General features: G+C 28.5%; 1 protein-coding gene across 9 annotated transcripts in view; it reads left to right on the top strand.

Moving 5' to 3' along the window:
- LOC127277334 (hormone receptor 4) overlaps positions 1–27,083 on the top strand; it is a 142,923-nt gene that overhangs the window by 63,721 nt on the left and 52,119 nt on the right. For 2 of the 9 annotated variants that reach the window (XM_051298381.1, XM_051298383.1), the window contains one exon: positions 2,968–3,028. The exons of the other annotated variants lie outside the window; for them this stretch is intronic. The gene's annotated coding sequence lies outside the window, so the exon portion shown is untranslated. The remainder of the gene's footprint in view (positions 1–2,967; positions 3,029–27,083) is intronic. 9 annotated transcript variants of the gene reach the window in all.

Below are 27,083 nucleotides of genomic sequence, written 5' to 3'. Positions count from 1 at the left end.
ATTTTCATTGATTCTAATTTTTACTCTCAATTTCACTTTCACTAATACTGATTTTAATTATCACTCTCAATTAAATTCTTATAAGAATGGAATTGAGAGTGAAAATTAAAATCAGTGATAGTGAAAGTGAAATTTAAAATTAGAATAAGTGTTGACACTTTGTGTCGATATTATTTTGATTTTGTCTACTCACTTTTCTAAATGCCCATATATATATATATATAGTATAACAAAAGTCTCATTACTCAATCTGTCTGCTCAGTCATTGTAACATCAAAAGCACTCCCTTTTTGGGTGTATATGTATGTATGGGTGAAATAGAACTCACATATTATCAAATCCATTTACATTTCATTATACACACACGTAGACGATTTTTTTTTCTTTTTGTTATTTTCATGGTATGAAAATTTACATGTGTATGTATGTTATGCGTGAATATGCGTGTGTTGATTGGTGGAAGAGAACGGGGAAGAGGTGCTTCTGACTGTAGTATTATGGTGGGGGGAAAGGCGCCCTTGCCCTTGGCATTGCCGCTCGATACGAATACTCAGGGTTGTCCAAATCGTATCCATCCCATTTCGACCTTCGTCTCGTATTTCATGGTTACGAGAACCCATAGAAAAACATTTCCATTTTTATTCACTTCGCTTTTTTTCCCCCTTTGGTGGTTTTTTTTTCTATTATTTCTTCAATTATTATTATGTTTTTTATTCCCTTTTTTTATTATTAAATATTTTATTACTCCCACTTTAATTATATATGTTTTTTCGGTATTTAATAATGTCTTGTTTTTTTTTATCAATGATGTACTCTCTAAATCTGAATTAGTAAAAAAGTTTACTAATTTGAATTAGTGACTCACTTTTTGCTTCTCAATTAGTAAAATTTTACTAATTATTAGTAACTTTTACTAACAATTAGTAAAATTTTACTAATTGAGAAGCAAAAAGTCACTAATTCAAATTAGTAAACTTTTTTACTTATTCAGATTTAGAGAGTATTGGAATATTTTTTAGGTTTATTGAAATTGTCATATTTATTATTTAGTTTTTGAGTATTTCTTTATTTTCTCGGTAAAAGTGATTTTTAATCTTATCAATTCAAGAGAAGTAAAAAAAAGAAGAAAATATTTTTAAAAAAAAGAAAACATTTATAGAAAATAAAAAAATTATTTAATGTCAATAATTTTTGTTTTCACAGTAAATGAGATTTTTTTCGGCACAACTGCGTTTGATTTTAGTCGCGAAGGCAATGTTTAAAGTACGCATGTCCTACCCTTTGCCCTTGGTCGATACTTATCACGAGTAGCCGTCTTTTTCCTGTGCCATGACTGTTTCTAAGAAGTGATTTACCACGTGCTTACCACGTGTATAATTTTTCCCAAAAATAACATCGAATTTTCATCAAAAAAAAAATTTTTACTATTCTAATTTCTTTTGTAAAATATCAAAAATACGTCACTTACTTTTCCTAATTTTGTACTTTATATATATAAAATTATATATTTAAAAGAAATTAAAGTAAAAAGAAAATTTAGTCCTGCTGTTGTAATTTGATGAAAACGCATTAGTGAAATATTCATTACTTGAAAACAGTTTCATCAAACATTTGATTTTTTTTTTGCATTTACTCTGAGTAAAACTTGGATGATATCCAAAGAAAAATAGTCGAATTCTCGCATAGCAGTTATATGTATGAGAGGTTAATGTATTCTGATTGAACTATAAAGTCAAGGCGTGGTCTAATTGACCGCTCTCATGGTTTCGCTATACAGATTTCATTCGCTATCATCGAAAACTATATATATTGAAAAAATATTCTATATTTAAGAATATTGGCTTATATTTTTAAAAATCAAATTGCAAGCAGTACAACTACATAGAAAAAATCAGTAAACTAAAATTAAGAATATATTCTTGACGCCTATTTAAGAATATTTCACTCTTAAATTAAGTATATATTCTTATTTTAAAAATAATATATATGTATAAAATATTCTTAAATATGCGCCAAGAATATATTCTTAATTTCTGTTTACGGGTTTTTCTGTGTTGAATCATTGGAAAAAGTTATTTTTTCCGTGCCCAAGATGTGAGTTTCATTCTCTTTCTTCTGAGACCTTTTAAGGGGTGGAATCTCGAGGGTTCGACATATATACACTCTTCGCGCTCTCTTTCAAAGTCTACTACCCTTTTCACAAGGAGATGTAACTTCAGTTTCTTTGCTGCATAAGACGAGAGAGAGAAAGATCCACAACGTGTATCTGTGGTCTTCTAAGATGAAGAAGCTTTTATTTGTATATTTATTTTCAAACAAAGAAGAACAACCTTTCAAGTGTAAGTTGAGAAAAAAAATTTTCTCTCTCCTTTAACTTTTTTCGATTTTTTCTCTCAATTTTTATTTACTTTTTTTTTCCCCCCCACTGCATTTTGTTTATACAATGTATTTTTATATTTGTGCGATGTTTGTAATTCTTTCTTTTTTCTTTCGCAATATAATGCATGTGATACTTTTTCGACGACCTTAACCTTTCTTCTTCTCTTGAAAGAGAGAAGTCTTAAAGTGAAAATAAAAAGCCGCTTTCCAATTCGACATATTCCACGCACAAGACGTGATCAGAATTCTTTTGTTGCTATAATATTACGATCGAATGAAAAACTTTCCATGAATAATAATTACATGTAAAATAACTGCAAATTAAGTTTGAATTAAAAAAAAAAATTATTAACAGCAATTATTATGATAAATCTTTTTGAAGACGAGTTTTTTTTTAATTTTCAATTAGGTACAATAATTATAAATCTCTTCATCCATTTTCACAAATTATATACTGTTATATAATATCAGTAAAAGAATAAAAAAAGAAACTTTTGTGTTTCTATTTCTTTTTTTTAAATTTTCCAGTAATTAATAATTGAAAAATTAAAATAGTAATAATTAATGTTAAAAATTGTTTTTTTCCAGGTAAGCAGGCACAAGGAACTAGTATGTACTTGGATTTAACAAATCGATCTCGTCATTATCTGTAAGTTACACATAAACATGTGAACATTTTTATAAATTTTTACCAAGCCGGGAATTTTTAAAAAATTTTTTTAGCAAAATGCAAAAATTCCTATTTATTTTAAGTTTCTTGAAGAAAGAAATGTGAGTTTAATGAGAAAAAAAAGTTGAGGTGTAAGTAGTAAAAGTCAATTTGGTCAGACATACGCCTTAGGAAAAAAGTATCTCAGTATCTAATACGTATATATATATATATAATTCCTTAAAATTATTAAACAATTTTCGTTTTCATTTCAATGAAAAATTTTTTTCAAAGAGGAAATTTTTCATTTATACATATAATTTAAAACAACTTTTATAATCAAAAAATACATTTAAAATATTCTACCAATACCAAATTTTTTGAAAAAGGACATTTTGCTCTCCAAATCTGAATTACTTAAAATTTGACTAAAATTTTGGTTTTAAATTATTTAAATTTTACTAATTCGATAGTAAAAAAAAATGACTATTAATTAGTTAAATTTGACTAATTTAAAAACAAAAAGTGAGTCACTAATTCAAAGTGAAAATTTTTACTGATTCACATTTAGAGACTGTTTTATTGGAATGAAAAAAAAAATATAACTCTTTTTTTACCCTGTGTAACAATTAAGATACAACCCCTTAAGAAAAGGCAAAAACGTCTTTCCTGACATTTGTCTGACGTTTTGTTCCTTAATCTTTGGATCTTGTCTTTGTGGTCTGTGCACTTGTTTCCCTCATCTTCGCGGATATCCGTAGGGTCAAGTACAGTCCCCGAGATTGGCCGTTTCCTACGTGTATACCGGAGAGAATTGGAATCGAGTGCCCGTTGTGTGTACGAAGGGTGAACGACCGAAAGGCAGGGGCACTAGGCTGCTACCCTCTGCATGGAGAGAGAACGACCGAAGGGAGGTCGCCTTGTTAAAAGTGAGAAAGAGCATAAAGAGAGAGAGAGAGAGAGAGAGAGAGATAGAAATTACGAGAGGGTGTATATGTGAGAGAGAGATCCGATAAAGAGACCTATGCTACCACCTCCAAATCCTCCTCCACCACTTCCTCCACCTCCTAGTTCTTCGTCGTGCCACCGAAGAGGATCAATACGAACCACGTGGTGTGTGGCACTGGCAGAATAAAACGGAAAACTTTTACCGCGTGCAACTTTTTTCAAACCATTCTACAACTTCCCCTCTCTAAAAAAAACTTCTTAAAGATTTGATTTTGATCACTTTCAACAAAACAAAAGCATCTATATTAAAAGTTTATGTGAGCAAATTTTACCATACTGTTTTGTAAATTTTACTATAAGTGATTCTAAACGTTTACCGTATACCTATTTTTTAAATAAATTTTAATTTAACATTTTATCCTCTTAAAATTAATGATCTTTTAGTAGATATATATATATAAAAAATATTTCTCGATCATGTTTAGAAGAAGTTAATCAGTAGAAATTAGGTGAGGTTCATTTTTTTAGATTGAGTTGCAAGTGTTGTTGTTTTTATCTTTCTAGAGCAGCAAGTCATCACAAGCTGTTCGTTCTGATCAACTTTGATGATCTCTCTCCCTCTCTCTTTCTCTGCTTCTTCGATGCGGTCAGCCTCGAAGAATTTCGTGACTCCATACAACATTTCTTGACCTTTTAACCCTACACGATTAATTCCACAATCATTCTAATCTTCTTTAATCAGTTTTCTAAATTAGAATATATCATCAATTCTGAAAATTGCATTTTTCACATAAATGAAAAATTTATTTGAAAAAAAATCAAATTTTAGAATTAATTTTTTTTCAAAATGAATTTTAAAAAAAGAATCACCATTTCCTGCTATTTAATTTGTTTTTTCGCGCGTTTAATAGAAAATGAATATATTGGATAATTAATTAATTAACTGAATTTGGATCAGAGTCATTAACTAGCTACAATATTTATAACGGTTAACAATGTTCAATATAGTAAATAATATATTTCCGAGTAGTTAGGTCAATGATGATTATCGATTCTGTAAATACTGATGCAGGTTACTATTTAACTGAATTAGTAATGGCTTCATATGCTATATAATCCATTTATGATGTAAATCTATATATATATATATACATATACAGTTTTAATATTATTTGTCACCATACTGTAATTGGTGTCAAAAAAATGTTACAAAATGTCATTAAATATAAATTTCTTTTGTCAATTTTGAAATATTACTTTTGGAAAATATAAACAAAATTTCCAAAAAAAGTATAGTAAAATTTTCAAATTGCATACAGTAAAATTTACAAAAAACGTATGGTTGATTTAACCATACAATTTTTTGATTTAGTGAATTTCATCAACTATTTCTAAAATTGTAAATAATTATTAATTTCCTCCATATATTTAATTAAATGATTTAAGTGATTCTATATAATTATCTTATTTATTCTTTGTATCTTGCTTTTGGTAAGATTTGGTCTATTACTAGTGTCTATGCACACCCCTTTTCAACATCTCGTGAATAAAGTATAATAAACAGTGGGACATTCGTGAAGACAAAAATGTATATGCAAGGGAAGTGAGTAATATATATATATATATATAGTTCTCTAAGAGGGTGTAAAGCCTACCCTTGTAGATTGCTTTGAAGAAGGGTTGCTATTACGGACGGTTTTATACATTGCACACCCCTGACTACAAGTCTAGGTCGGTCATTCACCTCGGCCGCCATTTCTCCCACTCCCTCTCAACTTTCCTCAACCCCTGGAATCCACCACTTCTCCAATTCATCCCCCACCACACTGACAGCTGCTCTACCCCTCTTTTCTTCTTAAACCTCCCCCACTTGACGAAACTGATGACGTCACCGTGTCTCCCACTCCAAACAGGAAGCTTTTCTCCTCAATCCCTTCTCTCTCCCCCCCCCCCCCTCTCTCACTTTTATAGGGATGAAAATATAGGCGTAGGTCGATTAATTCACTATACATATTTCTGGTTTAATTATAAATATATACATATTTTAAATTGTTATCTTTGATTTGATTTATTTTTGAACGTTTTTCATATTTCCTGAACCTTATATTGAACTGTGAACTAATTTTTCGATATTAGGACCTGTTCTAAATAAAATTAAACTTGAAATAAAAAATATTCATCTGAAACAGCGATATGCTTCTCTAGATTATAATAAAAACTTTCGCTGTTTTAGTAAAATATATCGTTGTTACAGGTGAAATTTTTTTTACGTTAATGAAAAAATAAATAATTTATCTAAAATTTTTAAATGTTTAAAAAAATAGAATTTCTAATTTTTCCAATAAAAAAAAAAAAAAATGGAAAGCGAAAAATGGGCCTCTCTCGGAATATTATATAGATATATAGTGCGACTAATACGCGACCGACTTCTGTTCAATATAATAGCCAATTGGCCGTAATAATCAGTCACTATCTACTTTTTCCTCTTACATGCGCGAAGTGAAAACTTGCACTGGAAATTCTTCAGTTACGTGTACAATGTTACGTATACATACTACTTTATTTCTTTTAAACTATATTACACACTTAGAGAGAAGTAATCGCAAAAAAAAGAAATAGTCACTTAACATGATTTGAAATTAGAAAATAACATTCTCTTATTCATCAGTTTTTTTTTTTTTTTTTTGGAAACTCTCCAAATATACATTTATAATTTTTCATTATAATTGGGCCAAGGTGGTGTTGAAAATATTTTATTTTCAAACATCATCATTGTAAGTTAGAAACAAGGTTATAATTTATATCAAAGTTTCTCAATTTATTAAAACGTTGACAAGACACACCTGCATGCTTATTGACTGACAAAAGTCTAGCCGTTACATTATTAAAATTTGCAGTAAATGATCAATCCAAAATTTTCTAAACATTAGAAGTTGTTTAAGAAAATTTTTATTTATTCTATACAATATGTGCAATAAAAAAAATAAATTACATGCCAGTATATAGTAAAATTTCTTTTTCATTAAAGGATGAAATTTACAATACGGTTCTGTAAAGTTTAGTTTATATTTTAAAATTTATTTTTTACTTCTTGTGAAATTTACTATATAGTACTGTAAAGTGTACTATACTTTATATTCCATTTTATTTACTTCACTTAAAGTTCAATTTACCATATGGTTCTGTAAAATTTACTATACTTTAGTTTACATTTTAAAAGTATAATAAACGTTGCAGAATCGTATTGTTTTCATTTAGTAGATTTATGTAACCTAAAATTAAATGGAAATGTATTAAATTAAATATAGTACACTTTACACAACCGTATGGTAAATTTTACCCCAAGTAAAGTAGATTTTTAAAATGTAACCTAAAGTATAGTAAACTTTACAGGACTGTATGGTAAATTTTAGCATACTGTCCGGTCTTTAAAGGGTTAGTAAGTATTTATTTTCTTAACAGGGTCAAGATTATTTTTTAAGCTTTGTAATGGGTTAAACAGTGATCAATAATTAGTAATTAGCAATTAATACGTCACTAGATAGTGAAATTGGTAATGTGGTTTTAGGGGTTGAAAGTTGCGTTTACGCACTGTCATGAACAGCATTGGTAACAGTTGACTCACGCGTATATAGTGGGTAGAACAACTATTATATAGTATTATATATACACACACACAACACTCGATGTATATCGGTCGGCAACGAAGACGCGAGAAGAGAAAGTTACCGACCTCGCTACTCAAGTGAGTTCTCAACTTGAGTTATATACCCGACTCATATTAAATTATCCACTCACACTTTTAATCTGTCTTTTGAAAATATTAACTATAGTATCAATAAAAAGTCAGTCAACATAAAATTTCAGCATTGCTATTTGTAACTATTTATTAAAATAACTACTATATAGTATACGTAATTACCACCATTTATAAGTATCAAACAATTTTTACCATTACAACTATCATTGTATTAAAATTTTTGATTGTCTCAAGTATTTACAAAATTTAATTCGTAATTGTACTACCCACAATTGTATCGATAATTATTGTTTCTAACTATGATTGTTTTGAAAAACATGATAGAATTTAAAATTATGTTACAATCGGTGGTTGTTACAATTTGCAAAACTCGGTCAACGTAGAGTTCAAAAATTATATAAAATTGATACTCGATGAAAACTTGGCTCGTAATAATGTAATAATAATAATAATAATTGAAAAAAGAAAAAGAAAACTTTTGATTCCCGGAAATTGAAAACTGACATTGATCTTTTTTTTCTAATTTATATAGTATACATTGACTGAGGTGGAGATATAATTGATTTACGATGCAATAACTCAATTGGGTCAATTTAAAATTTGCACGAGTAATTTTCTATGAAACTTATATATATATGGACAATAATGTGTGTTTATCTATGTATGTATCTCCACAAGGTGTTTGAGAGTCACTGTTGCAGCAAGGCTGCACAAAAGGTGAATGCATCGGCGCTTCCTACATTTACGCAATTGATCCCGCGAACAGTTTCAACGTAGATTCCACGTGTTTTTTCTTTTTTTTTTTTCTTTTTTTGTAATGTAGGTGTAGTTTGCAAACGTGTTACGCGTTTTATATAGTTCTCATATATGTTTTCACAATATTTATAAACTTTTAGAAATCTTTCTTCTCTAGCCCCCTCTCCCTCCATGTTGCATCATTTTTAAAATCGCAGTTTATTCCAAAAAATTTCCACAAATTCAGTCTTAATAAAATTTTATATATATCGCTGTCTGTGATAAGGAGGAGTTTGAATCTTATAACTTGGTAGTTTCCCTTCCGAAAGAAAAAAAGTAATTGACGAAACTCAAAAAATAAACACAGGACTACCCTTGCTTTCCGTGAAAAGGTGGAGTTTGATCTTTCTTTTATTTGTCAAATTTAAGTCTTTGGAAACTTAGTCTTATCAGCTTTGGTATTTGTTTTTTAAATGGAGATTAGAGAAAGATTCAAACTCTTCCTTTTTACAGAAAGACAAATTTTAATTTCGATTTGAAGAAAAAGAAAAAGTATAACTAAATCGAGAGATAATGATTGCAGCCTTCTGTAAATTTTTTTTTTTTGAATTTTGCCATTTACATTTTTTTGTTCAGAAGGGAAGGGGTAAATAATTTTTAAATGACAAATTATCCATTATAAACCCCCTCTCGACATATATAATATATGGGATGCTTCAGGGTTTCTTTTTTTTTTTTTTTTTTTTGGTGAAAGCTGTTCAGCAGCCCTTGACCTTCCTTGTCTGCCAAATTCCTTCCACTCACCGAACTCGATGAGTGCTCGTTTCGTAATGCATAGTGCCAATTAAGGCAAGATTCGAGGTGGTGAAAGGTTTCTTCTTTGCTGTTCGCTTGAGAAGAGAGCCCCCAAACACAACCGCAGGATAAAACCCTCCTATATATAGGTATATGTGAATGAGAAAAGTACGAAAACGAAAGGATTAGCGGTCGTTTGACGCTACGATGTAGCCTCTTCCGCTAAACTTTCCCCATTGTTTAAAAAAGAGAAAAAAAAACCGCTATATAGTCACAAACAAAACCTCGAGAGTTCGTTCAACTTTTACAATTCTGTTGACACTATGAGTGATTTTCTTTTTCTATTATTACTTTTTTTTACACTTGTTGATTACAAATTCTTAGACATTTCTAAATAAAAATAATTATAATAATTTCTGAGATAAGAAAGAAAAATTCTAACAAAAAAAATGGAAAAATTGAAAGAAAATTCAAGAAATTTAATTTTAGAAAAGGATTTTGTTTTTAACAAATGTAATAATACTTTATTTTTTGTTTTTAATTTAAATATTCACTGGATATAATTGTCATGAAAGAAAAGTTACGCAACTTTTAGAAACGAATTATATTTTCAATGAGAGTCCTTTTTAAGATGTTTAATGGCTAAAAATTTATGTCTCTTTGTTTCGTTTTTTTTTTTCAATGTAATTTAAAAAAGAAAAAAAAAGTCCAGGAAATATTTATTTTAACAAAAAGCATTTATAATTTTTTTGTTAGTGATTTCAAGTGATGATGTTATTGAACCCGTATAACTCTCAATGCCCTCAGCCACAGAGAATATTTTCGAAAGTAAATCGTGTGCCGCAATCGCGAGTACTTGGACTCTAACGATGGTAGATATATAAAACACAGGTCTAAGATGGTAGGAGAAAGGTCAGTCTGACGAGGAAGTACTATACAATAACACTTTCTACGATATCTCAAGACCTTCTTCGTTTATATATTTATATATAATATTGCACACCTAAATAAAACGTGACGGAATTAATGTGTGTTAAATAAACGGGCGCAGATGCACTATGTTAATCATTCATTTAAAATAACTATTGTCTGAATACTCGCGGATTAAACAATAGAAACATATATTTTATATAAAATAATGTGAAGAAAAAAATACAATTTTTCTAAATTATATGGAAACATGTTTTGCAGATAATGAAACAGTAAAAATTGAGGGTCGATTGTGTAATTCCATTTTCACTTCCACTGATTTTATTTTTGACTCACTTTCACTTTCACTGACGATAATTTTGACTCGCATTTTCACTTCCACTGATTAAAAATTAGTGAAAGTCGAAATGAAATTCAGAATGAAAATTGAAATCGGTAAAAGTGAAAATATTATTGTTTAGAATCAGCGGAAATGTAAATGAGAATGAAAATTAGAATAAGTGAAAGTGAAAATAGAAGCAGTGGAAGTGGAAGTAAGAGTGAAAATTAGAATTAGTGGAAGTAGGAATAAAAATGAGTAAAAATTATAGAATCCATGAAAATGGAATAAAATTTTAAGACCCGAACTTAAAGTTATAAATTAAAATTTTTCATAACTATTTTTACAAAAATTGACTTTTCCTTTTTTTTCGAATATACATCGTGTACATACTCTTATTGGTAAAGTCTTTTTTTTTTTACCAATTCATGCCACTTTCCCACGATCAAGTTTGTCTGATTGATCTGATCATAGTGCAGATCATCTGTCTTGAACGTCTTTTGCTTCTCAAGAAAATGCATTTGCATTCTCAGTACGGAATTGCAAATTTTTCTCCACGAAATATCAAACATTCGGAAAATTTACACATATGCAAATTTTGGCAATGTGAAAAATTTTCATTTTATTTGTTAGATTCAAAGAAAAAGGAAATTATATTATTATATTATATTAGAAGTTTTCTTTTTATATTTTTCCGTACTAATGAAAAAGCGATCTTTAACTATATATGAAAAATGACGTTGCTGGAATATCATATACATATAGGTTTTGAAACAAAGGAGAGATATTTAACAATGGTGAGGTAAAAGAGTGAAAATTGAGAAACTTTAACCGGTGCGGGTCCAGTGGGGGTCAGAAAGGTTTAAATGGTCGCTACCAAAGAACTTGAATCTTGACCCAGAAAGCGTGCCGTTGCACGGCCGACAGCCAATCGAGGGCCACTTTTTATTTCGCGGTCATGTTCACCAGTCGACTAACGCTATGAATGCAAACGTTAGTCATAGCGCTTTTTATATCAGAGAGAGAGAGAGAGAGAGAGAGAGAAAAAGAGATGAAAATCTATATAGTTTATTCACACGAGGTATATAAAAATAAATTATAACCTAATGATTATTGATTCATCTATCTCTTCTCATTAAATATATTTTCATAATCAATTTGCGATTAAATCGAATCACAAATAATTTCTATAAATAATAAAAAAAAAATCAATTTTCTAATTTTTAATTTAAAATTTTCAATGAAAACATGTTAAAAAATAAAAAATTTAAAACTATTTTCAAAATTAAAATTTTTATTATAGAAAGCGACCTAAATTTTCATTAAAAAAAAAAAAAATGTTGGATTGAAAATAAAAACGTTTCAAGAATTTTTTTCTTTATTTTTTTCAAACTATAGTTACTTTTTTCTATTTTTATGTTCTTTTAAATATTATTAAACTTTCGAATGCAAAAAAAAAAAAATAATACAAAAAAAAAATAGTTGAAGAGTGAACGAAAGTTCTTCCGTTATAAACGCATTCATTGTTGAGTTTCACTCTCAATAGAAGGCGAGTCTCGTGGCTATTATAACGGAACCCCGTTAGGATAAATGCATTGAGTATAGACACCATGAGAATAACAGGGGAAAATATAGTATATATTTGTAAGTCAGTGGGACTTACGGTATCTAACGTAAAATACTTTTACTATAATAGTACAGTTAAAATTTTTTTTTCCCCATAATGTATTAATTTCATTAAATTTTAATAAAATTTTTTTTTGTTGTAAATGATAATTCTTTTAAATAAAAATTTTGTTAAAGAGAAGTTGTGTAAAATTCTGTGAAATAAAAATTAATAAAAATTATATATGAGACATAAATAAAAGAGATTTGTCTTAATAAAATTGTAATATTCCCAAGACGAGTGTGTGAAATATTGTATTATTCGCGATAACGTGATGAGAAGATTCGTGGCAAAAATATATATCTCATATATATATATATATATATATATATGATGCTAGAACAGTTTAATTCCATGAAAAAGAATATTTGACCCCAATACACGATCAAACGATGAAGCACCAGGCATTAAATTCTCTAATTCTCACTCTTCCATTCTTTCAAGTATGTTAAACCTTCACATTATATATATATGCGATATTAAAATTAACCCCTTTGTTCGAAATATATTCCAATTTGTGAAATAATTTCAAATAAAGATTTTTCAAAATTGTAAAAAAGTACCCGATTTTTCAAAAATAATTGTTTCTTCTGAATCATAATTTTTTTTTTTTTGCTTAAAAAAAAGATAAACACTGAAAAAAATATGCTATTGAATCAATAATTTTTATGCCTTTTGGCAGAAATGCTCAATAGCATATTTTTCTCAGTGAATAAGTAAATTAAAAATTGTTTTTAAATAAAAAAAAGAAGGATTAAAAGAAAACAAAAAAAAAAAAAGGAATGTTTGCTCAAGTTACGTAAATCTGGGCAAGGCACAATAAACCCCACAACGTAAACAAGTACATCAATTTTTTTTAAAGTGAAATCTACCTTCATTCGAATAAATCGTCAGGCTTAAGAGATTCACGAATATATATCGAGAATCAATGTTTACTTAAAATGAAAGTTATGTTTAACTTAATTAAAAGTAATTATTGTGATATGCGTTCAAAGTTTATTTATATTTACTCCAAGAAAAGAAAAATAAATAAATTTTCGTATAAAGTAATTTAAAATAATAAATTATAATTCTTTATAATTAATAATTATAATAGAATTTTCTGTGTATGATTTGTTTTGCTGTCACTATTTTTATAAAAAATTTAAGAAAAAAAAATAGAATGGAGAAAATTTGATAACAGATAATAATTGAAGCAGATAATTTCCCTGGTGAGAGCGCGAGAAACATGGAGAATTTTCATATATATATATATATATATATATATATATATATTTCAGAGAAGGTCAATAATAGAAGGAAAGAATTCTTGTTCATTATTTTTTTTTTCTTGGCATGATTGTCTGTATCGATTTACGATCCTGATCATGAAAGTCGCAACTGTCGGAGTCATTAATTTTCTTAGGACTCGAGGGTTATATCCCCCGAGCGCGCGAGAATCGCAATTAGAATTATCAGAGCGATAGCAAAAGCTGGTTATTTTTTTTTTCTTTTTTTTTTGAGGTCAGGGAAACAAGACATAAAAAAATCCTTGTGACGCCTTGTATCAAGGAGCGCATTTTATATATGATAACCTTCAATCCTGTCATATCAACCTCGATGATCCTTCGAATCAGGATTGAAATCTAATTAATACATACAATAACGGAAGTGATTTTTAAAAAAAATAATAAAAAATTATAGAAAATTATCAATGAATTAAATCGTAACTCATTAATCCAGTAGGTCGTAAAATGAAAGTTCTAAAATTTCTCTCAGACAAAGATTTGTTTTTTTGTGTGTAGATAATCGGTGGTCCTCTCCTTTTTTATATATATAAAAGTTCAAACGAGTTTAATTGTAAGTCTATTGACCGTGGACTCTATGTCCAGCTATATATATATATATATATATATATAATGACGCATTTTGGAAGGTGAAAGTTTTTTTTTTCGATTATCGAACACCGTGTGGCCTAGACCGTGCACAAATGTCTAGATAACAGAAAACACGTGTGACTTTCTCTTTTTTAAAAACATGTAAAAACATTTTGACCAGTTTCCTTTTTCGAGCTGGCGCAAGGATAATCGTGTCTAAAAAATGCAAAAGAAATAAAATATATCCTCTTATCCCATATGAAATAAAACATTTCGATAGAATTTGTGATTTCTCTTGAATTTCGCATTTAAGTCACAAATGTTATTTTTTATTTATTTGTTTTTTTTTTTTTTATTTTTTGCAAGAAAGTATGCAATTTGAGTCATAAAATTATGTCTTTTTTTATTAATAAAGAAGATTTATTTTTTTAAATTGAAATTAACCTCAAATAGTAAAACATATTGCCACATTATTGCAACAATATTTCATATCAATATTGTGAATATTTCAGGGCAATATTGAGGCAACATTACTTCAATATTGCCGTGCAAAATTCGTAATATTAATGGAATATTGTGGCAAAATTTTATGCTATTTGGAACATTGATTAAAACAACAAGAACTAAGTTTGAGATAAAAAAAAACACATAAATTGATTGAAATAAGTTTTAACATAAGAATTTAATTGAAATCTTGTTTCAAGACAAAAAACCATAATTGAGCAAAAACTAATTTTGAAAAGCAAAAATGATGTAGGTATTATTAAATATGTGAAAAATTTAAAACTATATTCTAACTGTATTTAAATAATATTAGGTTGAAATTAATGTCCGTTAAATTTATGCTAATAACTCGCAATGATTATCATTATTGTCATTTATTTTAAAATGAGAAAAATACCAGAAAGTTAAGCACAATCGTGCATATAGTGTAAATGTGTGTATATGTCTTGGTTTTCTAAGCAATCTCTCTCTCTCTCTCTCTCTCTCTCTCTCTCTCTCTCTCTCTACTCTCTCGTAACTATTCATATATAGAGTTCCCCTACTGGAGAACGGAGTTTGCAACAAGCGCTTTGCGTTTTATCGTGTGGAGGGTTCGTTCTCTCTTCCACTTCCATAGCACCACACCGGGGAGCGTGTGGCGCGGTATCGCACGGCGACGACTGTGCGCTTTGCTTTGCCCGTGGCCGCTGCTGTCCCAGTCGTCGCCCTACTTTGTCGAAGCCAACTCTGCCCCCCGAACAATATACACTTGGATTTTATATTAAAAAAAAAAAAAAAACCTCCTTTCGTCCATTGATTACTATTTTTTTTTTTTAATCGTGTTTTTAATTAATATATATATTTTTTTTCAATTATTTATTTAATTTTTTTTTTTTTTGTGCATCTCGAAACATACACGAGGACTCGACACAAATCTCGCGAATGTGATGTTTGTGCGCGCGCGCAACAATTTCAATCAGGAACCTCTCCTCATACCACGTGGTTCCTTTGGTTCGTTCCCGAGCAGCGACCGTCAAAACCGGAAATCATTGCGCCGACCCCGACCTTTCACCGCCAAAAATTTCTTTTGGAAAATTCGATATCTCGTGAATATAATGTTATGAGGGAAATATTGTGCCAATTTTATATATTTCCCTTACAAATAGAAGAATTTAATTGAAATAATAAATTAACAATAAAAATAAGGGAAAAATAATAAGTGACAGTGATAATTATAATAAAATCAGTTGGACAAAGATGAAATTTAAAAAAAAAGTATCAAATGATTTTAAGTTTTTTGATCTCATAACACACTGCCAGTTCTGTGATCTCATTGACTGATTCCTTTTTTTTTGTCAGTAAAAAAAAAATCATCATTTTGCTTGAAAAGGCAAAGGAAGGAGAATTCTTGAACGACATACACATACAGAGAAACTGCCAGCATCGACCGATGCAAGTTCCCGCTTATCAAACTTAGAAACTCAAAAGTGTTACACTGCCTCCATCATGAGTCGCACTGCCACAAACTTTGAAAAAGCAATGATACCAGAAAATAATTAAACAATTAGTAAAAAACAATTTCACTTTTACAGCAAAAAAAAAAAAATTATTTCCGGAACCGTAAAAATAATTTCTAAATTGAAAAGCCAAGAAAGTTTCCAAAAAATTATGTGAAAAGAACTAATATTAAAAAGAGAAACTTATACATTTTTAAAGGAAATGAAACACGAAGTGAGAACAAGTAAAGGTGTGTTGGCATAAAAATTGTCGAATTTATTTTGATAACAGGAAGTGGTAGTGAAATAACGGAAAATCTGTCGTTTTTTTTTTATATGAAACAATTTTTCTGACAAAACATTGGATCGAATCAAAAAAAAAGGGCTGAATGAATGAAGAGGATGCGGCGAGAAAAACCGTTATTGGTTGTGTGATGCTGCTTAAGAACCTAAAAGACCGGACAAGAGAACAGAAACCCAGGCCTTCTGTTGCAGGACAAAGGATAACCCACTTTTTTTAAAAAAACACGTGTAAGTGGGTCGTGCGACTCTATGGTGCTCTTCCCTTTTTTCAACCCTTTTTTTTTGAATTCCTCTTTCGTGAAAGTGGGTCAAAAAATCTCCGTCATATGCCAAAAAACAAGGAGATTAATTATATTGTAACTATTAGAAAAAGCAAACAATGAATAAAAATTATTTAAAATAATAATTGAAAATATTTATCCAATTGACTAATTTTCATCTTAAAAAGAGAAAAAATTTTGTCTTAAAAAAAGACTAACTTTATTCTTAAATAAAGAATAAATAAATACATTTTAATTGAATGAGAGGGGAAAAAAGTGTCTTTAAAAAAGATTGGATTGACAACGCGTATAAAAAATATATTTACAAATATTGGAAATTGTTAAAAAATAAATTGAAATAGTAATCAATATTATTGAACAGTATTGTTAAAAACATGTGGCGAAATTAAAAAAGTGAAAAAAAAAATAAGTTGAATATACAGAAAGTGCAGACGTGATAGATTGGACAAAAAACGTGCGCGAGTTTTTAGACCGGATCAAAGGTCAGTTTTTCGCGTCACCTAGTGACCTCAGGCCATCGTCAGTGAATGACCTTGGCGTCGTCCTTTGTTCTTTGATAAATTTGATTTCATTAAGCAGAAGCCATTTTCATGTTTTTGATGTCTTGAGCGGAAAAATGTGAGTGTTTCTATTTTTTTTTTTATTAAAATTTTATAAAAACAAGTACATTTTTAAATATTGAACTTTAGTTTAAATAAGTTACAGCTTAAAATTAATTTTAAGTTTAATCTAAAAAAAATAGTTTTAAATCAATTTTTACTCTTAAAATTAAATTCTCAATCTTAAATGAAGTATTGACTTAATTTAATATTATGAATTGAATTTAAAAATCTAAAAAAATGATACCAAATATAATTTTAGCAAAATTTTGTTTTCATATGTTTATATAATAATAAATTTCCACAAAAAGGTTAATAATTTTAAAAAAAAGAGAAAAAAAATCGTTATTAATAGTATGTGCCTTATGTGAGAGCGCACTGAACCCATTAGATGGCGCTTTTCTTGTAGATTATAAATATAGAAACCATATACAAATTGTCACTTACGTAATTTTATGATCAATTGCGCTTTTCCTTATGACATATGACTCCATATAAATATATATACATTTTTTTAATATACAGATATAATCGAGACATCTTGACAAATGATGTGTTTTATAATCGGAATTATATATTTATATATATATATATATATATATATATATATATATAACTTGTGTTGTGCACATAACTGATGTATATATATAAATTAAAGTCTATACCCTCTATAAATATATTTTTACCGCCAAGATTATATATCAAATTGAAATTTAATTATTATTTATTTAAATATATTATATATTTAAAACAGAAAATTGAAAGTATCAAGAATATGCTATATAGAAAAACATTTAATTTTAGAAAAGATTTTTGATATATAGAATTTAGTGAATGGTTTGACATTGAAAGGGATCTTTAGAAGTGGGAAAAAATGGACAGACGTTAATGCAAATCGAGAATAGAGATCGGGTGTTGACAGTAAAAGGTCTAGGTCATGAATGGACCTCAATAATTTTTAAGCCGTCTTCCGTGTTTCGAAATTCGTGACAATTTATTGAATAATATATATACCGAAGGTATAGAAAATGTATCCGTTCTATCTTTTCCTTAAAAATATTTGTATTATTATTATTATATTATTTTAATAGTAATTTAATAATAATTATTATTATTATTACTGTTACTATTATTTTTATATTTAGAAAATAATTTTTCGTTGATCAATAATATGAAAGAGCATACAGTAAAATCTAAAACTCGTTGAAATCTTGTTATATATAAATATGTAGTATATATAGAAATAGAGTTAGTAAACGTGGGCTTCTTGCAACTATGTCGCTTCGTCTGCAACTCGACCTCAGAACGGTAATAAAATGAGTATAAACTAGACCGTCAATCATTTCAGAATGCCATCGCATTGACTTTTTCCTCTTTGCAAGTAAAGACCATCAGAAACTCTCTAAGACAAACAGTTTATTCTGTTAATTGAAAAAATATCGTCCTTTTTTTTGCAACAACAAATATTATTAATCATTTCAAAGAAACATGCTCAAAATAATTTTTATGTCCTTTGAATTAATAACATCATTGTTAGTTGCATAATAATTAATCGCACTTGCAACAAATTGCAGTTAAAATTTTTTAATTGTTACAATAGTATAAGTAATAATATTACTGATAATATTACAAATTACAATGTCAGTTGTAATGTTTAGCAGTTACAAATAGTGATAATTACTAAACTAAAACTTTTCCTAGTCGAAGTGAATTAGCCGAGTGGTATGCGTATCGGACTCGCAACATTAGAGACCGAGGTTCGATTCCTCATGTTTTTTGGATATTTTTCCGTTGTAGAATTGAACTATAATTATATAATTTCTGATAGTAAGAAACATTGTTACATATCATATGTTTCAAATTAGTCACAATAGGTTACAATCGTTGGTAGTTTTAAACAATGGTAATTGTAATTAATGGTACTTACAATCAGTACAAGTTTTATGGTTCATTTATGGTTAAATTTGAAAAATTAGTTTTAAGAGGAAAAAATTGATTGAAATATTGTAAGATACAAATATCAGTTTTGATAAACGTCGAAAAATCACAATCAACATTAACGCTTTGAAACAAAAGTATATATATACAGGGTGTCCCAGTCGAGGGTGTACATATTAAAGGGACATATTCTTCAGAAAAAAATATGACGAAAAGTCCTTTACAGTTTTTTAAAATTTTTTATAGTTTTTGCGTAAATTGCAATTGAAAATTTAAAAATTACGCGTTGTGATTGGCCGTGCAAGCTCAGTGGGCCGGAAGGCGGGGCGACTTGAACAGAACATTTCCAAAATTTGCAGGCGTGGGCGTTTACCATCAGCGCTGTGATGCATCGGGTTAAAATAAAATAATAAATTTACACTTTAGCGTACGTAATAAATTAATAACCATTTTATAATGTTAAAGTAACTACCTAACTTTCTTACTTAGTAAACGCCTACGCCTGCAAATTTTGGAAATGTTCTGTTCAAGTCGCCCCGCCTACCGGCCCACTGAGCTTGCACGGCCAATCACAACGCGTAATTTTTAAATTTTCAATTGCAATTTACGCAAAAACTATAAAAAATTTTAAAAAACTGTAAAGGACTTTTCGTCTTATTTTTTTCTGAAGAATATGTCCCTTTAATATGTACACCCTCGACTGGGACACCCTGTATATATATAAATAGATGTAAAATTATGAATGAAAAACAAAATTAATGTGACTCTCATTAAGTTTTCTGAATGTTAATTAGTTAGAGAAGTTTATGGTTGAATAGAGTTTGATTGGAGTGCTTTTGAAAATCGCGATAGCGTCACGGTCGTTGTAAACGTCACGGAAACTAGTGGATAATTGTGCAAGCCCGCGCCAGAAGTTATTCTGGCGGATGAACGCAGTCGTCGGTGACGTCCCTAACCTAGCTTAATACCAACCCCTTCGTCGCCGCTATATATTCTTTTTTCCCAACGCGCATTATCCAGTGCGCACGCCCTCCAAATGACGAGGTTGAGATAGGTCGCTTGTAAACTCTCTGTGTATATTCAATATATATATACAGCTCTCTTGCACTCAACTGCAATATATAAACACACACACACACATACTTGCTTATATTTGCATGATTACGTTCGCCTGCTGTATTATATTTCAAACAGTTTACTAACCATCACTTTTCTATCGTTTCATATCGCAAGTATCCTCTTCTGTTCAGGAACTCATTCACATGTTTTATTTATTACCAAAATAATTTTAAGAAATCTCGAATTTTAATTTTTTTTTCTATATCTAATATGAATAAAAAATTTATTTAATGCAAATAATCAATTCCTTGACTTTTATGAAATAAATATTAAATAATGCTTTGAGTCAATTAACTGATTATTTAAATCAAATAAATGCTTTTTAATGTAGTTGTTTTTTAGAATAACATATCACGTTAATCTTATTTTTTTCGTCTGAGAAGATCGTTATGAAAGACAATGAGAATTGGTAAATAATAAACAGTATTATCTATTTGATTATTAAAAAGAAAAAAGAAAGACAAAAAAATTTATGTATGAAGAATTTGCAAAGAAACTGAAAAATCATTATTTACAACTCGATCAATGAATTTCATGAGGGTTAAAGCCTTGAATGAATTCTGTTTTCCATGAATTAAGTACTTTGTAATATGTCTAATTTGCATTTCATATATTATCGGCTTCTTTTTCTCACTGACCTCCAAGTGTTTTTTTCCTTACAATTTTAACAAAGAAACAAAGAAAATTGAAAGACAAACAATTTAAAGTGAAATAAAATTAAGTATAATAATACAGTAAAACCCACTTATATCGGATTTCAAAAAATTACCTGCGCAGAAATCTACCTAACCGACTGATGATAAAACAGTTTTTTGAAAAATAAAAATATAAAAAATTACCGACGCAGAATTTTACCTTGCCGACTGATGGTAATACAGATTTTTGGAAAATGAAAATATAAAAATTATCGATGCAGAAATCTACCTTACCGACTGATGGTAAATAAATTTTTCGAATTTCACAAGCATTTTTGAAACTGTTTTACCATCAGTCGGTAATTACCATCAGTCGGTAAGATAGATTTCTGAGTCGGTAATTTTTTATATTTTCATTTTTCAAAAAAAAACTGTTTTACCATCGATCGGCAAGGTAGATTTCTGTGTCGGTTAAAATGTTTTTTTTATTAATGTTGCATATTGTATAAACACTAAAGATAAAGTAACATATAAAAATGTAATTTAATGGATTATTATCAATAATTTTTTTTTCAGTCGACAATTGGACTTAAAAGAAGACTTTCATAACTTAAAATCAGACTGTTCTTCGACTTAAAATTAAAGTAATTTTCAATTAAGTCAATACTCAAACTAATTTAATTTTCAATAAGGCGTAAAATAATTTTTTCATCATAGTTTACAGTTGGGAAAAAATAGTTTTCCTTAAAATTAGACAGTTTTCGACTAAAAAAAGTTAAGTTATTTTTTAATCTGTTTTTACTACAGTGAATATTACGTCATGTTATATCACGTGCCAGTGAAAACTCGCTCATATCTATATAAAAAATAATGAAATAATTGAAGCCTTTTTATTATTGGTTACTTGTAGAGCCAATGAAAAAATAGAGAATTTAAAATTGCATTTTGATTGGTCGAGGAAAATATTTCACGACCTGAGTCACGATAATATACAGTGTATTATAACTAATATAATGACGATCGCTTGACATTGGTCGAGAGTTGCTCGAAGGACTGCATATGTGTATAGTGATATATCTATATATGAGTAAGTGATCCGGGTACTTGTTCTGAACAACATTTTTCATTGACTTCAATTCGTCGCGTGTTAAAAGCCATCGGCCTAGAGTCAATGGATCCTAGTTAAGGATTTATTGGCCTCTATTTCTAACTCCACTATATGACGTCAATTTCACGCTCCCGAGCCAAAATGTCAAACTCCTTTTGCTGTCAATGAAAAAAAAAAATCTTGTTTTAAGTTCAATTTTAACTTAAATATACACGTTGCGATTAAATTTAAGATTTTGAAACTAACATTAAAAATTGTAAGCTAATTTAGATTTTGTTTTGAAGAAAAAATTCATAAGACTTTTTGAGAAATTCTCATGAGAGAATACACAATTCTTGTGAATATATATATACTTAAGCAGTTTACTATAGGCAAGAAACTAGACGCTGACTATAACCGGCTAGAACAGCTCTAATAGAGGCCACGTGCGCAGAAACAGATAACAAACAGTATACTCTCGCGACCTATGCCAATCTCAAACTAAATATATCCGGCAGTAATCACGGCATTATACGTATTCGCATGCACGGGGGCTTCTTATGCTTTTATGCCGTTGAATTGAAATTTTACACAGCGATAAAAATTTAATTTATCAATAATTTTCTTTTCTTCATTTATATTCCCAAAAAAATATTTTAAATTATTTTATAGTAAATTGCACAAAACTGTTAAAAATAACATCGATGTAAATTTAAATTAAAATTTGTTTGTACTGACTGTGACTTAGCAGAGTGTGTTAAGTACCGTACTAGCAACAATAAGGACCGTGGTTCGAGTCCTCGCACTTTGTAAATTTTTTTCTCTTTTAGAATTCGATTAATTTGGATTCCTTATTGTCTAAAATTTTTGGTAGTTACAACAATGGTAGTAATCAAATTTAGTGATTCTAAATAAATCATTTTTCTTCATTTTATGATTGTTATATTTAAAAAAAATAACAATCTTATAAAAATGAATCCGCGAAATAAGTAATTAAAAATACATTATCGCGAGGTTAATGTTTATAAACATTGTACTTGACAATTCGGAAGTTGGAAATGGAATGTCATTTTTTTTTTTGTTTAAGTGCTGGAATATAATGGGAAAAAAAAAATTGAGAATCGCGACTTTTTTTTATATTGGTGTTCTTGAAATTCTTACGAGGTTCTTCCTGGATCCTCGAAGATTGTGAACAAACCGCACAGGATAAATTACTACCATAGGTATATTAAAACTGTATCCTTGCATCCTAATGATCTCACATGACCCTGACACATGCCAGTTAATCGACTGTATCCGAAGTCATCGATATCGCTCGATCTCTCTAGTATTTTAATATTTTATATAAATATGACTTTTGAAATTTTGTTTTCTATTTATCATGATTTTTTTTCATCAAATCATTATAGAAATTTTTACTAATTTTTTTTTTATTTCACAATTAATTTTTTAAGGGTAAAAGAAAAATATATTTTGCTTTGTTGAAAATGATTTTGATGAAAATTGGTTGCTTATATTTTCCATTGTTACGAGATCATTCTTAGAGAGCATGAGGATCGTGACGTTGATATGATGTCGACACTCCTTTAAGGTCGATTCTCACGGACAAAAGTCGGCCTTAAGGCACTCTTTGCAAGTGGCGATAATTCCAACTTGATATTAGTCTAAGCACGCAATCGCGTCGCTTAAGAAAATTCCAACAAGATCATGGACAAATAATCCATGATCATCGACCTTTTATCAGTTCATAATATAATTTCTCACATATATATGTAGTATATATAGTAAAGGTCAAACCAACATTGAAAATGTCTTCATTAAAAAAAAATTATTGTACTTTTAATTCGAATTTTAATTTTATTTTCCAACTTATTTCATTATGTACTTTGAATCATTGTACTCGACGCCTATGCATGATAATGATAATGTAACAATGTTAACTCGATGATTTCCGATTTTATTTGTCTTGATTTCTTATTTTTTTCAATATCAAATTTCTCTTATGGAAAATATATCTTTTTTTTTGGAATTATATAATCCAATTTACACGCAGCAAAATTATATTAATAAAATTATAATAACTAAATAATAATAATTAAATAATATTAAATTATTAATTATTAATCCATTTATTTATTAAAATACAGGACATAAGAAATCTTTAGCTTTTAGTCTGACTATAATTTGCCTCGACTACTTAAATGTTCATTTCCCTGTTACCGAATTTAATATTCTTTTTAAATATTATATTTTTGATAAAATTTTCTTATTATTATCATTATAAATTAAGTTAACTGATTAAATTTTATTTTGCATAACAAACTTTGTCTACAATTCTTTGTAGAAGGTTAAATTATGATTGTGGTGTTGTTTATTATAAATGAGTCTGCCAACTTTTGAGATATTTCCTCGAAAACATATCAATATAATCTCGCTTATTTATTTCACTATAGAGGACAAAAAGATTATTTACAAATTAATATAAAGCAAAATCAAATTATTTTATCTTAAGAAAATTACAAATATAAATTTTTTAACAAAAACATTGCTTAGAAAAATTCTAGAGGAAAATGTTTTTTCTGCATTGTAATAATAATAATGAAAAAACATATAATTATTAAAAGGAAACATCCCAACCAAAAATTTCAGTATTATACCAGAGTTAACTACTGGCGCAGTACTGGTTTAGTATTGGCTGCCGAAGCTGGGCAGTCTGTACTAAACCAGTACTGGTATTTTCATTGTATCAGTACTGGTGCAGTACCACCCTCCCAGTACTGACAAACCAGTACTGAGCCGATATTGAGCCAGTACTGGCTCAAATAGATTTTCTTTTTGATTAATACTAGTTTACAAAAAGTTCTAGAGTGAACCTGATGAATCTTTTTGTATAAATATTTTGTTTATAAAAATTTTTTCACTTTGATTTTATTTTTGAAAATTAAAAGATATTTTATTTTTCTTTTTTGTGGGTAAAATTATTTAAACAAAAAGTTTCCTGAGACTAATTCCAAAACATTATGCAAGTTTTTTTTTATTGTTTTCACATATGCAATAAACCAAACAAATTTTTAAACGATCAAACTAAAAATAAATAAAATTTTTTATAAAAAAAATTAATAATTTTTAAAATAAAAATTTAAAAAAATTTTCTTGACAACACTTGTTAAAAATTAAAAAACAACTTTTATTTTCTTAAAAAAGTTTTTCAAAAATTTATTTTGATGCAAATAATTAAAGTGAATAATAAAATAATTAAATTGCTAAATTGTATAATTATATACATTATAATTATTTTATAAACATTTTTATTTTTACTGAACTGTTTTTATATATTATAAAAACTTTGGTTTTATAATAAACATATTTTTATATTTATTTTTTGATTTTTTAAAATAATAATTTGCAATATATTTTATACTTAATAAAAAATAAAAACTGTTGGTGTTTTCGATTTTATATATAATAAAATATTAATTAGTTAGTTGACTAATTTAATTAATATTAAATTTGTGTTGGGTTACTAAAAATTTCACACACTTTTTCTTAAAAAAAAGTATTACCTGGAGCAAAGATTTCACTATTGCATGCGAAACTTATCTCTGTCACAGTTGAAGCTTTCTTTTCGTATACAATAAATTACAAAAGTACCAGTACTCAGCCAGTACTGAACCAGTAGTGGTTTACCAGTACTGGTGCCAACTCTGGCAGCCAATACTGGTAAAATGTTATCATCCCAAAGTTACGCCAACTCTGGTGCCAATACTGGTTGCTAGTACTGCGCCAACACTTGTCAGTACTGCGCCAGTACTGCGCCATTAGTAAATTTTTGATTGGGATATTTTGATAACATAAGTAATAAAATATTTTGATTCGTTTATAAAAAAAAAACTGATATAGAATATGGTTGAAAAGAAATTTAAAATAATGTTTCCTTGAAGACATTTGAAAACGGAAAAGAGATCATGGAGAATTTTTATTGTTGCTAAATCATATATAAGAGTTATTATCGTTGTCAAACAAGAAAATTAAACCAAGTGCATCAAGCCTTGCACCAGATTACGAGCGGGTCAACAGATAAGAGTTATCTCGACGTTGTCCCTCGAGAAACTTCATGGGCGGAGTGCTATCATCAGAGTTATATATATATATATTGTCTATTTTTTATAAATATAGACATTATTTAAGAATATTGTATTATTAACTTTTACATTTAATACTAATATTCAGTAAACAATCATTGAAAATTTTTTGAAAATTATTAAATTTTACTACCATTGTAACTACCATTTAGGATTTCTATTTAATTATCCATTTAGAAGAGTTTTTATTTAGCATTTGCTGTAACTATAGTTAAGGGTAACACTGCCATTGCTTATAAATACCAATAATTTGTTAATTAACTACCAAATTAAAGTAACTATCATTCATTGGAACTACTATTACTTATGCAGTTTCCTCGAATTATTTGAGATGCAATAAAATCTCCAGGGTTAGCGAAAGCCAAGGTCGTGGCAACCTATTCACTCGAACAGTTGCTAACAACGCTAGGATTGCTTAACCTCGATGATCGCAAAGCCAAGGCGTCACCGCTTGAGCTATATCTACACTTTCGCTTTTTTTTTAAACCAATTTCTCATTTTTTTTTTTGTCTTTGGGGGTCGATTATGTAATTCCACTTTTACTATAATTTTAATTTTCACTTCTAATTCTAGTCTAAACCCTTATTTTTCATTTTCACTATTGTTATTTCCATTCTCACTTTTGTTTTCAATTTCATTTCCACTTTCACTAATTCTAATGTTCATTCTCACTTTTTCACTTACACCGCTTCTAAATTCACTTTCACTAATTCCAATGTTCACTTCTACATTCTCTAATTCTAATTTTCAATTTCACTTACACTATAGTAAGGAATTGAATTTAGTACTTTTTCACTAATTATCAGTAAAAGTGAGAATTAGAATCGAATTACATAATCGAGTTTAGGAAAAATTTTATCGTTACGTAAAAACATGGTTTTAAAATTGAAAAATATATTTTCATATGTGGTTTTTTTTTTTTTTTTTTTTTTTTTTTTTTTTGCATATATATAGATATAAAAT

This window comes from Leptopilina boulardi, unplaced genomic scaffold (genome assembly GCF_019393585.1).
Source record: "Leptopilina boulardi isolate dan_hultmark-lab unplaced genomic scaffold, ZJU_Lbou_2.1 LbouV2_165, whole genome shotgun sequence".
Classification (NCBI taxonomy): Eukaryota; Metazoa; Arthropoda; class Insecta; order Hymenoptera; family Figitidae; genus Leptopilina; species Leptopilina boulardi.
This window is presented reverse-complemented; position numbering and strand designations above follow the sequence as displayed.